This window comes from Primulina huaijiensis, chromosome 7 (assembly GCF_012295235.1).
Source record: "Primulina huaijiensis isolate GDHJ02 chromosome 7, ASM1229523v2, whole genome shotgun sequence".
NCBI lineage: Eukaryota > Viridiplantae > Streptophyta > Magnoliopsida > Lamiales > Gesneriaceae > Primulina > Primulina huaijiensis.
In genome coordinates, this window is record NC_133312.1 from 4201727 (window position 1) to 4215481 (window position 13755).

Genomic DNA, 13755 nt, shown 5'->3' on the forward strand with positions numbered 1-13755 from the left:
ATTTGATTTGTGTTTTTGTCATGTAATTTGTCGATGTTTGGACTTGTATTTTTTTCGTATTTTTTTTGCAATAGAAGCCAATAAACAATCGAATATTTTGCTTATTTTACAATAATGCCTCTTACGTAATATCACATGCATTTAAATAAACCTCAACAAAAATAAAAGAAAAACGAAGAGCAAAAACAACACTCGATATTTAAAAATGACAGAAAAATTGTTTTTCTATTTATTTGTACTGAGATATGTTTTAATATGTTAAAATAAGTTTATACTGACTACATACATAAGTGTTAAATAAACAATATTTGCTGGATTTAATGTTTACGATCAGAAAAATTATCAAAACAAAAAAAAAATCTAAATTAATAGATAAAAACAAACATTGACAAATTACAATAAACATATCTAACTTATAGGAATTACAATTTTTTCAATTGTTTTGCTACTAGATTCTATCATTTATTAATTAAATAATATTTCCCAATTAATAAAAAAGAATAAGTAATTCGAACTTTAATAAAAACTTGAATTTCCATTTAGTTTCTTCTTGTACTTTTTAAAATGTCAATAGCAAAACAATTTTTTAAGGGAAAAAAACTCAATTTGAAAAATTCGAACAAGGCCATTTTTTTAAAAAAAAAAAATTCCTTCTGCAGAATTATCTTTTAGCTAAAAATTGGTGCTTTATTCTGAATTCTTGAGCTTACCGGGCTTCCTTACGTAGGAATGTCAAAATCAGACACGACTCATCAATCCGACACAGTTCAACCCGAAAAAAATCAAGTTTGAGTTTGGGATTTTCGGGTTAGGGTCAGATCGGGTTGGACCCTATAGTTGACCCGAAAAAAAAATGATCGGATTGGGTTGGGTTGGGTTGGGTTCCCGAGTTGACCCGAAAATTTCAATTTTTTTAAAAAATATAATTAATAAATATTTTCTATATTTTTATATATTGTATGTCTGAAAATATATTTATTGTTTATTTATATCATAAATTTTCATAATTTAATATTTATTTTGAACATTTTTTATTTTTTAAACAATTTTTTATTTGATTTAGTAATATATTTTATTTTTCTATAATTAGACTTTCAAATTTAAATTATATATATGAGAGAGATTTTGTTATTATGTGATTAAATTAAAATATTATTATTTTTTAAAAAAATTTATACAATTTTCTTTTTAAAAAATTCAAAATCGGTTTAATCAGGTTGATCGAGATGATTTCAGTTCGAGTTCGAGTTCGTATTGAGAGTTTTCGGATTGGCTCGAGTTCATGTTGAGTTCGAGATGAACGATTTTTGAATAGTACTATTTATCAACCCGAACCAACCCACCGTGAATTGACACCTCTATCCTTCCATTCACCATTGCTGTTATCTGCACTCCATCATCTTCCTTCTTAGGTATTTGTCTCTCACACAAACATATAGTTGTGCATGTACGTAGATTTGTGCGAGCTTGAGTGCGTCAGAATACAAACAAATGAATTATGTTGTTGAAATATGTGGAACTGTAGATTGCATTCAAGCTGTTTGATAGCATCACTCAGTTGTTTTGTCATGAAGTTTGAATTCCATCAAAGTAGTTCTCAAAATTTACCCAGCACTATCTTTTTGAGCTCATTCATTCTATTTATTTGACATAAAATCGTTTTTCATGGCCTAGTAGTTGCTTCAATCTTAAGTTTAGCTCGTTTCTTTCTTTCCTTTTTTTATTGTAAGTTGAGGAATGCCCAGAGATTGAATCGATACAAACGCTACGGTAACTGCAAGAATTGGTTTGCAACTTTATTGTGCAAATTTTCAGGAATTGTTGCATCTTTGGGCCTGTACTGCAACGAAACCAACGTCGAGTAGATTTCGTTGCTACTGATCAATTTGTCAGGAAGAACAATGCATTCTTTATCTGCGAAGAGGGTGCTTCTTTTTTGTGGTGATTCTTTATCTCTTGGAAAATATTCGGGATTTTCCCGAGTAGCACCGTTGTATAGCAGCATGCGCTTTATTTGTCGGGTTGGTAATGGGAATGATCCTCTCACTCTTGAAACACTTGGTTTGAGTGATAAAGTGGAGACAACCAGGGGAAATGAGAAAAATAAACTTAGTATTAGCTTTTAATTAATGCTTAGTCAGCTAATTATCAGTTAGTATCTCAGTTAGTTGTTCACTGATTTTAGTTAGTTAGTTTACTAGCGGATGTATATATCTGTACAAAACAAGTCTTCATACTTCAATTGAGCAATAATAGAGTTTTCAGTTTCTCTCGCTCAACTCATGTCCAATACATCCAATATGGTATCAGAGCATAACTGCTCACTCGATTGAAGATCTCCGATCTCCGATCAAGTTGAGATGCTCGCCGCTCCGCATACTCCGACGATGAAGCTGAATTAATCCAACTTCACGGTTTATTTCTGCAATGGCACAAACGATGGCTAATTTTGATGATTCCATGAATCCTTACTATATACATCACTCCGATGGCCCAGGGCTTGTTCTTGTCTCTCAACTACTGACTGGAGATAACTTTGCCTCCTGGTATCGTGCTATGATCATAGCTCTCTCTGTGAAGAACAAGCTGGGGTTTGTGGATGGATCAATCCCAAAACCTGATAATTCATATCCGAATTTGTTGACTTCGTGGAAGCGAAATAACAACATTGTGATTTCATGGATACTCAATTCCGTCTCAAAGGATATATCAGCAAGTATCATCTTCGCAGATTCTGCTGTGGATATTTGGCAAGATCTCAAAGATCGTTTTCAGCAGAGCAATGGTCCGAGAATATTTCAACTAAGGCGTGAATTAATCAATCATCGTCAAGGTGAATCGTCTGTAAGTGTATATTTCACAAAGCTCAAGGCCATTTGGGAAGAGCTCAACAATTTCAGACCTCAATGCATTTGTGGGAACTGTTGTGAAGGAATTAAGAAACTGGAGCTGCATCATCAGATGGACTATGTGCTAGCCTTTCTGATGGGGCTTAATGAATCATTCTCCCAGGTCAGGAGCCAAGTTCTGTTGATTGATCCTTTGCCTCCAATTAACAAGGTGTTCTCTATGATCATCCAAGAAGAAAGGCAACGGCAGATTGGTACACCCACATATTCATCCGATGGCTTGACGCTTGCGGTAAAAGGAGAGCCAATCAAGGGAGAATCAACCAGGTTTTCAAACGATAACATGGGATCTGCATTCAGAGGTAAGCCTCGTTACAACGTGAGGAATTATCCGAGAGAACGTCCTTTCTGCTCCACGTGCAATATGCATGGTCATACTCTGGACACATGCTACAAGATACATGGTTATCCACCGGGGTTCAAGTAAAGACCTCCTCGAAACCATTTTCCACCTCAAACTCATCCGGTTAATTTAGCCTCAAGCCAACTAAATTCTCCTGAGGCTGCAACTGATGTATTTGACAGCAAAAGTGAGCACTTTTTTCAAGGTCTGAACAAAAATCAGTATGACCAACTCATGACTATGTTTGCCAACCATCTATCATCTACTGTGAATAAGTCTCATGATGCAGCCAACACATCTCATTCTTCAGGTACTTGCCTCTCTATATATGTGCCACATTCCTTAATGTCGTCTTCCAGTTGGATAATGGATTCTGGAGCCTCACGACATATATGCTCAAGTTCTAAAGACTTTATCTCCATGAAACCCATACGGAATTCAGTTGTCACATTACCAAACCATACACATGTTAATGTTGAGTAATGTGGCGATGTCAAGATCAATGATGATTTAATTCTTCGGGATGTTCTGTTTGTCCCGGCCTTCAAGTTCAATTTGTTTTCTGTTGGTTCGTTCATAGCGCATACTAAGATGGTTATAAGTTTTTCCCGTGACAAGTTTGTGATCCAGGATCTCAACCTCAAGAAGACGATTGACAAGGGTAACAGAGTGGACAATCTCTACGTTCTCGAAGTGGACACACCCTCTGAACTTCCTGCAAACTTAGTCTCTGTTCAAGAATGGCATAATCGTCTAGGACATCCCTCCAACAAAATTCTGGCACGCATACAAGATCAGCTGAAATGTCAAAGGATCCCTTTGGACAATACTAATCCATGCTATATCTGTCCTTTGGCTAAGCAAAAAAGGTTACCATTTGTTTCAAATCATCGTATATCTTCATCTCCTTTTGATTTGATACATTGTGACATTTGGGGACCATTTACTGTTTCTACATTACATAATCAAAGATACTTCCTCACACTTGTGGATGATTGTACACGTTTTACTTGGGTATTCCTCATTCACAGCAAATCTGATGCACCACAATATGTTTCACGGTTCTATGCTATGGTAGAGACTCAATTCAATAGTAAGATCAAAGCTATTAGAACCGATAATGCTCGAGAATTGGCATTCACAGATTTAGTCCACACAAAAGGGATGATACATCAATTCTCTTGTGTACAAAGACCAGAACAAAATTCTGTGGTTGAGAGAAAACATCAGCATTTGCTGAATGTGGCCAGGTCCTTGTATTTTCAGTCACGAGTCCCTCTCAGATTTTGGGGCGAGTGTGTCTTGACAGCAACTTTTTTGATAAATAGGATTCCTTCCCCTTGGCTACAACACAAGACTCCTTATGAACTCTTGTACAAACATACATTTGACTACTCTGCTCTCAGGGTCTTTGGATGTTTAGGTTTTGCTTCCACACTTCCTGCTCCAAGACATAAATTCCAACCACGAGCAAGGACGTGTGTTTTTCTGGGCTATCCACCTGGAATGAAAGGGTATAAAATGTATGATATTCACAATTCTGAGGTGTTTGTTTCACGGGACGTGGTGTTCCATGAGAATATTTTTCCATTTCACTCAAGTGCTACATCAGAACCTTTAGTTGATTTGTTTCCTGATGTTGTGCTACCCAAACCAGCACTTGAAGACTTTCATTCTGCTGCTAACAATACATGTATTCCAGAAGGCTTATTGACTCCTACAGTGGATGAAATACTCATCCAATCTGATCTTCAGTCCACACAAATCCAAGCACCAACTCGAACATCTACCAGAGTTTCTCAGCCACAGTCATATCTTCGGGACTATCATTGCAATTTGCTACTGCAAAAACCACAAACAGATTGCTCGGTTCCATATCTTTTAAGCAATCATCTTTCTTATGACCTTTTAACACAGCATCATAGAGCTTTTGCTCTCAATGTCTCTGCCAAATTTGAGCCAAAGTTCTATCATGAGGCTGGAATGATGAACTACCGGCCTTAGAAGAAAATTGCACGTGGTCTATTGTACCTTTACCATAGGGCAAGCATACCATTGGATGTCGCTGGGTATTCAAAGTCAAATATGCCTCCAATGGATCGGTCGATCGTTACAAAGCTCGATTAGTGGCTAAAGGCTACACTCAACAAGAGGGTGTTGATTTCTTTGAGACATTTTCACCTGTGGCTAAACTTGCAACTGTCAAAATACTATTGGTCCTTGCTTCCATCAACAATTGGGTTTTAGTCCAGCTGGACGTCAACAATGCTTTTCTCAATGGAGACTTATTCGAAGACGTTTATATGGATTTGCCTTTAGGCTATTCCAAGATATCAAGTTCAAGGGCTCGTTCCGATCGTTTAGTGTGTAAGCTCAATAAGTCCTTATACGGCCTCAAACAAGCTTCTCGGCAGTGGTATTCCAAATTTTCTCATTCACTTCTTAGTTTTGGTTTCACTCAATCAAAATCAGACTACACCTTGTTTACTAAAGGAACATATTCATCCTTTATTGCGTTGTTGGTGTCTGTTGATGATATCATCATCGTTGGCCCATCTCGGCCTACCATTGACTCCCTCAAAAACTTCCTCAACAGTCATTTTAAATTGAAGGATTTGGGGTCCTTGAAGTACTTTCTAGGGATGGAAATTGCTCGTTCAAAGGACGGGATTTCCCTTTGTCAACGTCAATATGCGTTACAACTCTTGGAGGATACTGGATTTCTTGCTGGAAAGCCAACTACCACTCCCATGGATCCAACTATTCATTTATCAGCTGATCAAGGAGAGTTGCTCCCAGACTCCTCTATGTATAGACGTCTCATTGGTCGCCTCCTGTACCTCACCATTTCACGTCCTGACATCACATATGCTGTCCACAAGCTGAGTCAATTCGTTGCTCAACCGCGTTCCGCCCATTTGACAGCAGTTCATCATCTTCTTCGATATCTTAAATCATCACCTGGCCAAGGCATTTTCTTTTCAGCTACTTCATCACTTCAACTTAAAGCATTTTCGGATGCTGATTGGGCGTCATGTCCGGATACTCGTCGTTCTGTCACAGGCTTCTGCGTCTTTCTTGGCAATTCACTTATATCTTGGAAAGCCAAGAAACAAACCACCACTTCTCGATCTTCTGCCGAAGCAGAATATCGAGCGCTCGCGGGAACTACGAGTGAACTTGTCTGGATCTTGCAGCTGTTAAAAGACCTCCATGTTGCTGTGCCTTCTCCAGCTGTCATCTTCTGTGACAATCATGCTGCCATTCACATTGCAAACAATCCGATTTTTCATGAACGCACTAAACACATCGAGATAGATTGTCACTTTGTTCGGGAAAAGATAGTTGATGGGGTCATCAAGCTTCTTCCCATCCGGTCACACCTACAACTCGCCGATATGTTTACAAAACCACTCCCCTTCTCATCCTTATCGAATCTCATGTCCAAGATGGCTATTCATGACATATACCGTCCATCTTGAGGGGGCGTATTATCTTTTAATTAATGCTTAGTCAGCTAATTATCAGTTAGTATCTCAGTTAGTTGTTCACTGATTTTAGTTAGTTAGTTTACTAGCGGATGTATATATCTGTACAAAACAAGTCTTCATACTTCACTTGAGCAATAATAGAGTTTTCAGTTACTCTCGCTCAACTCATGTCCAATACATCCAATACTTAGTCTTGGGATTTCCACAATTGAAGTCCCCAAAAGGAGAGAAGAAAGTTGGTCAAAGAGAAAATAACTCGGCGCAGATGAAAAAGAAAGTTGATATAGAGGCATTGGCTCCCTTTGCTGCAAAATCTTTCTCAGAGCTTCACCTTCCGCCTTTATTAGTGAGAGGCTGAGGCTAGATAATGAAGGTTATAAAGTTCCTACAGATGTTCAGGCTACAGCGATTCCCGTGATCCTTGATAATCATGTTGCTGTGATTCAGTCCTACACAGGTTCAGGAAAAACACTGGCATATCTTCTTCCTATACTTTCTAAAGTGGGGGCACCAAAGAAGGATGATGAACCTAAGAATAAGATGAATATTGAAGCAGTGATTGTGGCACCATCTAGGGAGCTTGGAATGCACATTGTAAGAGAAGTTCAGAAGCTACTTGGACCTGCGGATAAGAGGTTGGTTCAACAGCTTGTAGGAGTTGCAAACAAGTCGAGACAGGAAGAGGCACTTAAGAAGAACAAGCCAATCATTGTTGTTGGGACACCAGGAAGGATTGTGGAAGTAAGCGGAGGAGGAAAGCTTCATACACATAACTGCCGTTACTTAGTTTTAGACGAGGTGGATGAACTTCTTGCATTCAATTTTAGGGAGGATATGCATCATATACTGGAACACGTTGGTCGGAGATCTAATGCAGGTCTGCATGCTATGAATGGTCCCGAAGCAAGGCGAGTGGAGCGTCAGACTATAATGGTATCTGCAACAATACCATTTTCAGTGATTAGGGCGGCTAGAAGTTGGGGATGCAATCCACTTCTTGTCCAGGCTAAAAGTGTAGTCCCACTTGAATCATCCCCTAGTCCTGCTCCGATTGAGTTGTCAGGAATGCCTTCTGATTCCAGTCCAGTTTCTGACTTGCAAGCTCGAGCTCCAGTTCAGAGTCTACCACCTTCACTAAAACACTATTACTCTGTCACAAGGATACAGCACAAGGTGAACATGTTAAGAAGATGTATACATGCACTTGAGGCGAAATGTGTGATTGCTTTCATGAACCACACTAAACAACTAAAAGATGCCGTGTTCAAGTTAGAGGCTCGTGGAATGAAAGCAGCGGAGCTTCACGGAGATCTTGGAAAGCTCGCAAGGTCATCCATCTTAAAAAGGTTCAGACATGGGGATGTGAGGGTGTTGTTGACGAATGAACTTTCTGCTAGAGGATTAGATTTACCAGAATGTGATCTTGTAGTAATCTAGATTTGCCGACTGACTCAATTCATTATGCGCATCGAGCTGGTCGAACAGCACGCCTAGACAGGAAAGGTACAGTAGTCACCATATGTGAGGAGCGAGAAGTCATTGTAGTGAAAAGCACGCAGAAGCAGCTTGGGGTTACAATCCAGTCTTGTGAGTTCACAGAGGGAAAACTTGTTACTGAAGTTGAAAACACAGTAGATGTTTCAAGGTAATGATATTATTTTGTTTAAATCTTGTGATATATGATGGCTTTTAAGTTTCTTCCTAACCAGACCACGGTTTTGGGTTTGATTATCTCTGCAACTAATCGACTCGTGATTTTTCCAATAGTTCAACGTTAATGTAAAAGTTTCAGTCTTTTTTATAGCTGACAGCTTGCAAACTTGGCTTGGTAAATTTCATTTCACGTCGATGTCTTTAGCTTAATCTGAAGGGGGATGAATTGAAACGCATTTCCTGCATATTTCAACCACTAAACATTTAAATTGGTATACATGACGTAGAAAACTGTACTTGGCTCCCTGCATAATGCAGAATCACCATGTAATCCTCTTACAAAGTTAGTACCCTGATAGGCATGCATTGGCTGCAATAATTAAGAATGAAGCGAAAGACATGGATATATAGACCACAGCTGCCTTCCTAAGTGAATTCCCATTTTCCATCTGTTGTATGGCTGGCACGGCTACAGAAGACGATGAAATAAGGAGATACCCTGCCAACTATTACATGGGCGATAAGATGATTATTTTGAACACTCCACGTAAAAAGAGAGAGAACATCAAGTTTGGGTGGTTTCTATTCTCATAAAGCCTTCGTTTTCTAACTATTTTTTGCATTGGGTGGGTTTTTATGTTTATTTTATTGGTTTTTTGGGGTGGAAGATGTTCTTGTGAATAGAGGATTTGATTAATGGACTGTGATTGTTTTTCCTTCTGAGCTTTTAGTAATGTGAAGTTGGATTAAACATAAGATGTTGAATTGAACTCAGGACATGCAGTCCAACTTCTGAAAAGACACATACAAGTTGGCAAATACGGACAGCATGAGGGTACTTATCTGTATTTATTTTTAGGTTACGTTAGTCCTGAAAATGAGTCTTTTGATTTTGAAAATATCTGTTGCCAACTGATATATTTCTTTGGTTTGAAATGTCCCAACATAAAACTTGAATTTAATGTGTTCTTTTCTTCGTGCAGGCGTACAATTAAAGAGGCAGAGGTGGAGACTAATGAATTTGTATAAATGAAGTTATGGTCTTCATTGAGAGTACACTTACTTGATCAAAAATGAAGCTGATGTAGTCAGATACCATATCTGAGATGAAAATGCCTCTATGGGCAATATCACAAATGCATTTGAAGAGCTGATAAACTGCGTAAAGGAATGAAAAGATGTTCACACTGAAGCAGTAGTACCTAGTTAAACCAAAGAACTGTTAAAACTTATTTATCATAGATTCGTAGGATTTTAAGCTATCGATATTCGTATGTTTAGTGTTTTATTATTTTACTTTTACTGTCATTCAAATGGCTTGCATTTAATACATGAATAAAGATTTTAGCCCATAGTTTTGATATCGACGTCAATATCTATTATCTATTATATATATAAATATGTGACTTTATATATGAATTTACATTTGTCTCCTTATTAATTGTTTGCTTTACATTAATTGTTTATTTTAAATGTGTCTTTTCATTCTCCTTATCCATATTTTAAATATGTGTGATTATTAATATTTAATTTTTTTTATCTACATTATAATATGTTATTTTTATCCAATGATATCTTTTCATTATGTAAATTAGTATTTGGATTTTTTATGCCTACCCACATTATAATATGTTATTTTAATCAAATGATTTAGATTTTTTATTTATCTTTTTATTATATAAATTAAATTAATTAAAGTTTAGAAATAACTCATTATCGAATTGTGAATTTTCTTTGGAGTCTTATTGTTTTTTTTTCATGTCCTCATGTGACAGTTTGCTAGAATTTATGTGTTTAAATTAAAATTTTTTGCAACCGAAATTTTTTTGCTGTTTATATTTATAAATTATTTAAATAAAACACGGTAAAAGATCGTTGTAATTTGAGCAGTCAATTTGGGTTGGGTCTGTCGGTTTGGCCTACACCGCGAAACAGTTTATGTGAGTTTGGTTGAAATTTTGTCGACTCATTTAAAGATGAGCCTAAATGAGCTCGCACGAGTTTATATTAAATATCTATATGCATAATATTATCAATTTTCAATCGTGAATTTTTGATATAAAATGGAAAATATCAGTTTGATTTCAAAATTGTGATGTTACTATCTTGTCCAAAAATTGTGGGTTGTTGAGACATTTTGGCAGTCCCTCAAAATTGAGTGTCAAAGTTGACATTTGAGTTGTATTTTTGGATTCCTGGCAAAATGTTCGTCAACATATTATTTTTAAGTTAGTTTTATCAGTATTGTGAGGGATAAATATATTTATTACAATATATAAATATTATCATCTCTTTAAATTAATATTCACTTTCATGTTTGACATATTATGATGTTAAGATGTATAACAAATGAGGAATAATAAATTCAAACAAATGAATATACAAAGCGAAACCAGAATTATATGGTAGCGGAAATTAATATATAAATTTTTAGTGAATTTATCAATGTTAAGATGTATAACAAATCTTATATCATAATATATAAAATTTCAACATTATAAATGAAATAAATCAAACATATATGAGATATAAAAAATTTTATTACATATACAATCAAGTAATTTATTATAATTGTATTTTATTCTACAAGAATTCTTGTCAAACTCAGAGATTGTGGATTTAACATCTATTAAATCAGCAAACTAAATAGCGTGTCAATTAAACTAATTGAGTAGTCACATATTCTTGAATTTCCTAATTAATTTTTTATCTTAATAATTTGTTTCATTTAATATTTTAAATTATAAGACACCGTTACTATAACTAAAGACACATTTTTTTTAAATGTTCATAATGACTCAATCACTAACTCATATGAAAAACATTTATTGACATACTATATTAAAAACATTCTAATTATTTCAGCGCATTTGCTGAAAATTTTCTAATTAATTAAGAAAAATTCATTTACAATAATCATATTTAATCTTTTTGAGCTAACACAATTTATTTTATAAGATATTCATCGCAATTCTTTATTTGTATGTTAATCTTTAAATCTGAATTATGATGTATATTTTTTTTTCTAAAAGTTCTTAAATAATGATTCAATACATTTATTCGATACTTCAATATTAACATTTTAAAATATATTAATTTTATATTGTATGTGTGCAATACTTCTAATCATGATTATAAAAATTCTAAAAATGAATGAGGTAGAACATAAAAAATTACACAATTAATCAAAAGACAGAAAATAAAAATAAAATAATTGTCTATTACATATAAACTACTAATATCGACTTCTAAAAATTGAAGTCGGTGAGAGTGGAGGCCACTATGTACTAAAAAAATAAAACGTTAATGCTTGAATGAGTCACACTGCAAAGTTAGTGAAGTAAAAACGAAGGATAAAGTCGGTTAATAAAAATATTATAATGGACTAAGTTGAATGAGACTCATATATATAAGTATCTCACTTGGTCTCACCTTATCTTTTGTCACTGTATAAAGCGAAAGTTTATGCACTGTAGTGTTCTACATTTTCTTAATTTTTCATCATCTATTGGTCTTTAAAGATATATTAGAATTTTTTCCAAACATCTAATCTTAAATGTGATCAATTAACCAAATAATTATTATACTTTGTATACAATAATAAATAGATTAATATATTTGAAGATAGTAAATTAATGTATTGAGAAGAATAAAAAGAATGTTATAATTAATACTATAATTATCTAATGTCAATATTAAATTTAGCATCCTACATTCGAAAATGTGTTTATTGAGGTAAAGACTATATATGATGATAAACTAAAAATAATAATTTATTTATCATTGTAACGTAATAATAATGTGATCGTTATTCGGAATCAGAAAATGATGTACTTTGACTTTTTTATTAAATTGTATAAACAATTCTTTCAATATTTTTAGTGGATAAACATGTTAAATCTATTAAAATTAAATAGTAAAATTTAATGATGAATATGAATGTATTAATTCAACTTTCAATTTAGGTTTCGGGATTTTATCAACTTTTCTGATTTTTCTTTTATTTTAAAATATAAATTTTCAAATAAATGAAAAATAAATTTTTTTCTCTACTCAAATGTCTTATAAATTTATATGATATAGTAAAATGTTATTTGCATAAACTTATTTTTGGGTACAATAATTGATCATGTTGGTAGAGTAATTGAAATGTAGTGCTTGAGTTGTTGTACTATTTAAAATATTTGATTTGTGCTGTTGCCATAATCTATAGGTTTTGATAAAATAGTAAACACTTGAGCTTACAATTGGTATCAGAGCTAAGATCGCGACTTTGATTTTCATTGATTGCAATTGGTGCAATTATTAGGAGATAGATTGTTTGGTACAATAATTGTCCACTATGGGTAGGCGCTTAAGTTGTTGTATGATTTAAAGATTTGACTTGCATAGTTACCATCAGTTATTGCTTTTGGCAAAGCTCGATCCTATATTATTCGATTGTAAAGCTAAAAGAAACATGTTGCATCAACTTTTAGTTTTGAATTGATCTCTTACATGTTACTCGATTTTTAAATTTAGAAGCATTCTACAATTTTAAAATATTATTATATATTGAATTATAATTTATCCCTTTCAAATTGGATAAATATACAATAAAACTCATGTAAATATTATTAACAAAAACATTTAAAAGAAATATTGAATTTGTCGATAACAAAATAAGAAATAAACAAATTTTGATCCTTGAGTGAGAAATAAGATATTTAAATAAAGTTATAATTGCCACAATGAAATAATGCACTAACATTCATTTATCACTGTATTTTGTAACTAAAATGTCAAAAAAAAATTACCACATATTATTTTTATATCATATTTAAAATAATTATGAATCCTAATTTTTATTATTTTGAGTTGGCCTTAATTATGAAAAATCATTGTGAATAAATTGAATTTGAAAATTCTTATATCTATGTATATCACATATTAATATATCAACTTAAGTCCAAGTAATAAAAAACTACAAAATGAACTTATTCATCTTCAATGTACACAAATTATATAGTAAAGATATATGACAATTAAGACAATGAAGTAGAATATATGCTCACATATAACAAAATATATAGACAAGAAAAACAATAAATAAAAATATTTTTCTAGATATAAATATTTTTTATAACTTTTTACAATGAGTTAGAGAAGATAAAAGAGAAAAACTATTAATTCTTTTGGGTTACACAAAAAATAGAAATGGAAGAATTGTTTGTCATACAATGAATTCAGTTTCCAAATTAAATGTATACTATAAAGTTATATTTACCGTTCAAAACTTATAAATGTAATGAATTTTTCTCAAGATAAGGGTACACAAATGTTCTCGTTAAGATATTTAAACAATTAGAAAAACTAAATA

The 13755-nt window shown here is 33.7% G+C and overlaps 1 long non-coding RNA gene and 1 pseudogene across 1 annotated transcript; one reads left to right on the forward strand and one right to left on the reverse strand.

The window, feature by feature from the left end:
- The first annotated feature begins 1693 nt into the window (after positions 1–1693).
- Positions 1694–9498, forward strand: LOC140980307 (DEAD-box ATP-dependent RNA helicase 47A-like; annotated as a pseudogene).
- LOC140980308 (uncharacterized) lies at positions 8681–9593 on the reverse strand. The gene is made up of 2 exons (XR_012175921.1): positions 9460–9593; positions 8681–8902 (listed from the first exon to the last, which is right to left on the reverse strand). It is a non-coding gene; the product is annotated as an uncharacterized lncRNA (long non-coding RNA).
- Between the last annotated feature and the right edge of the window lie 4162 nt (positions 9594–13755).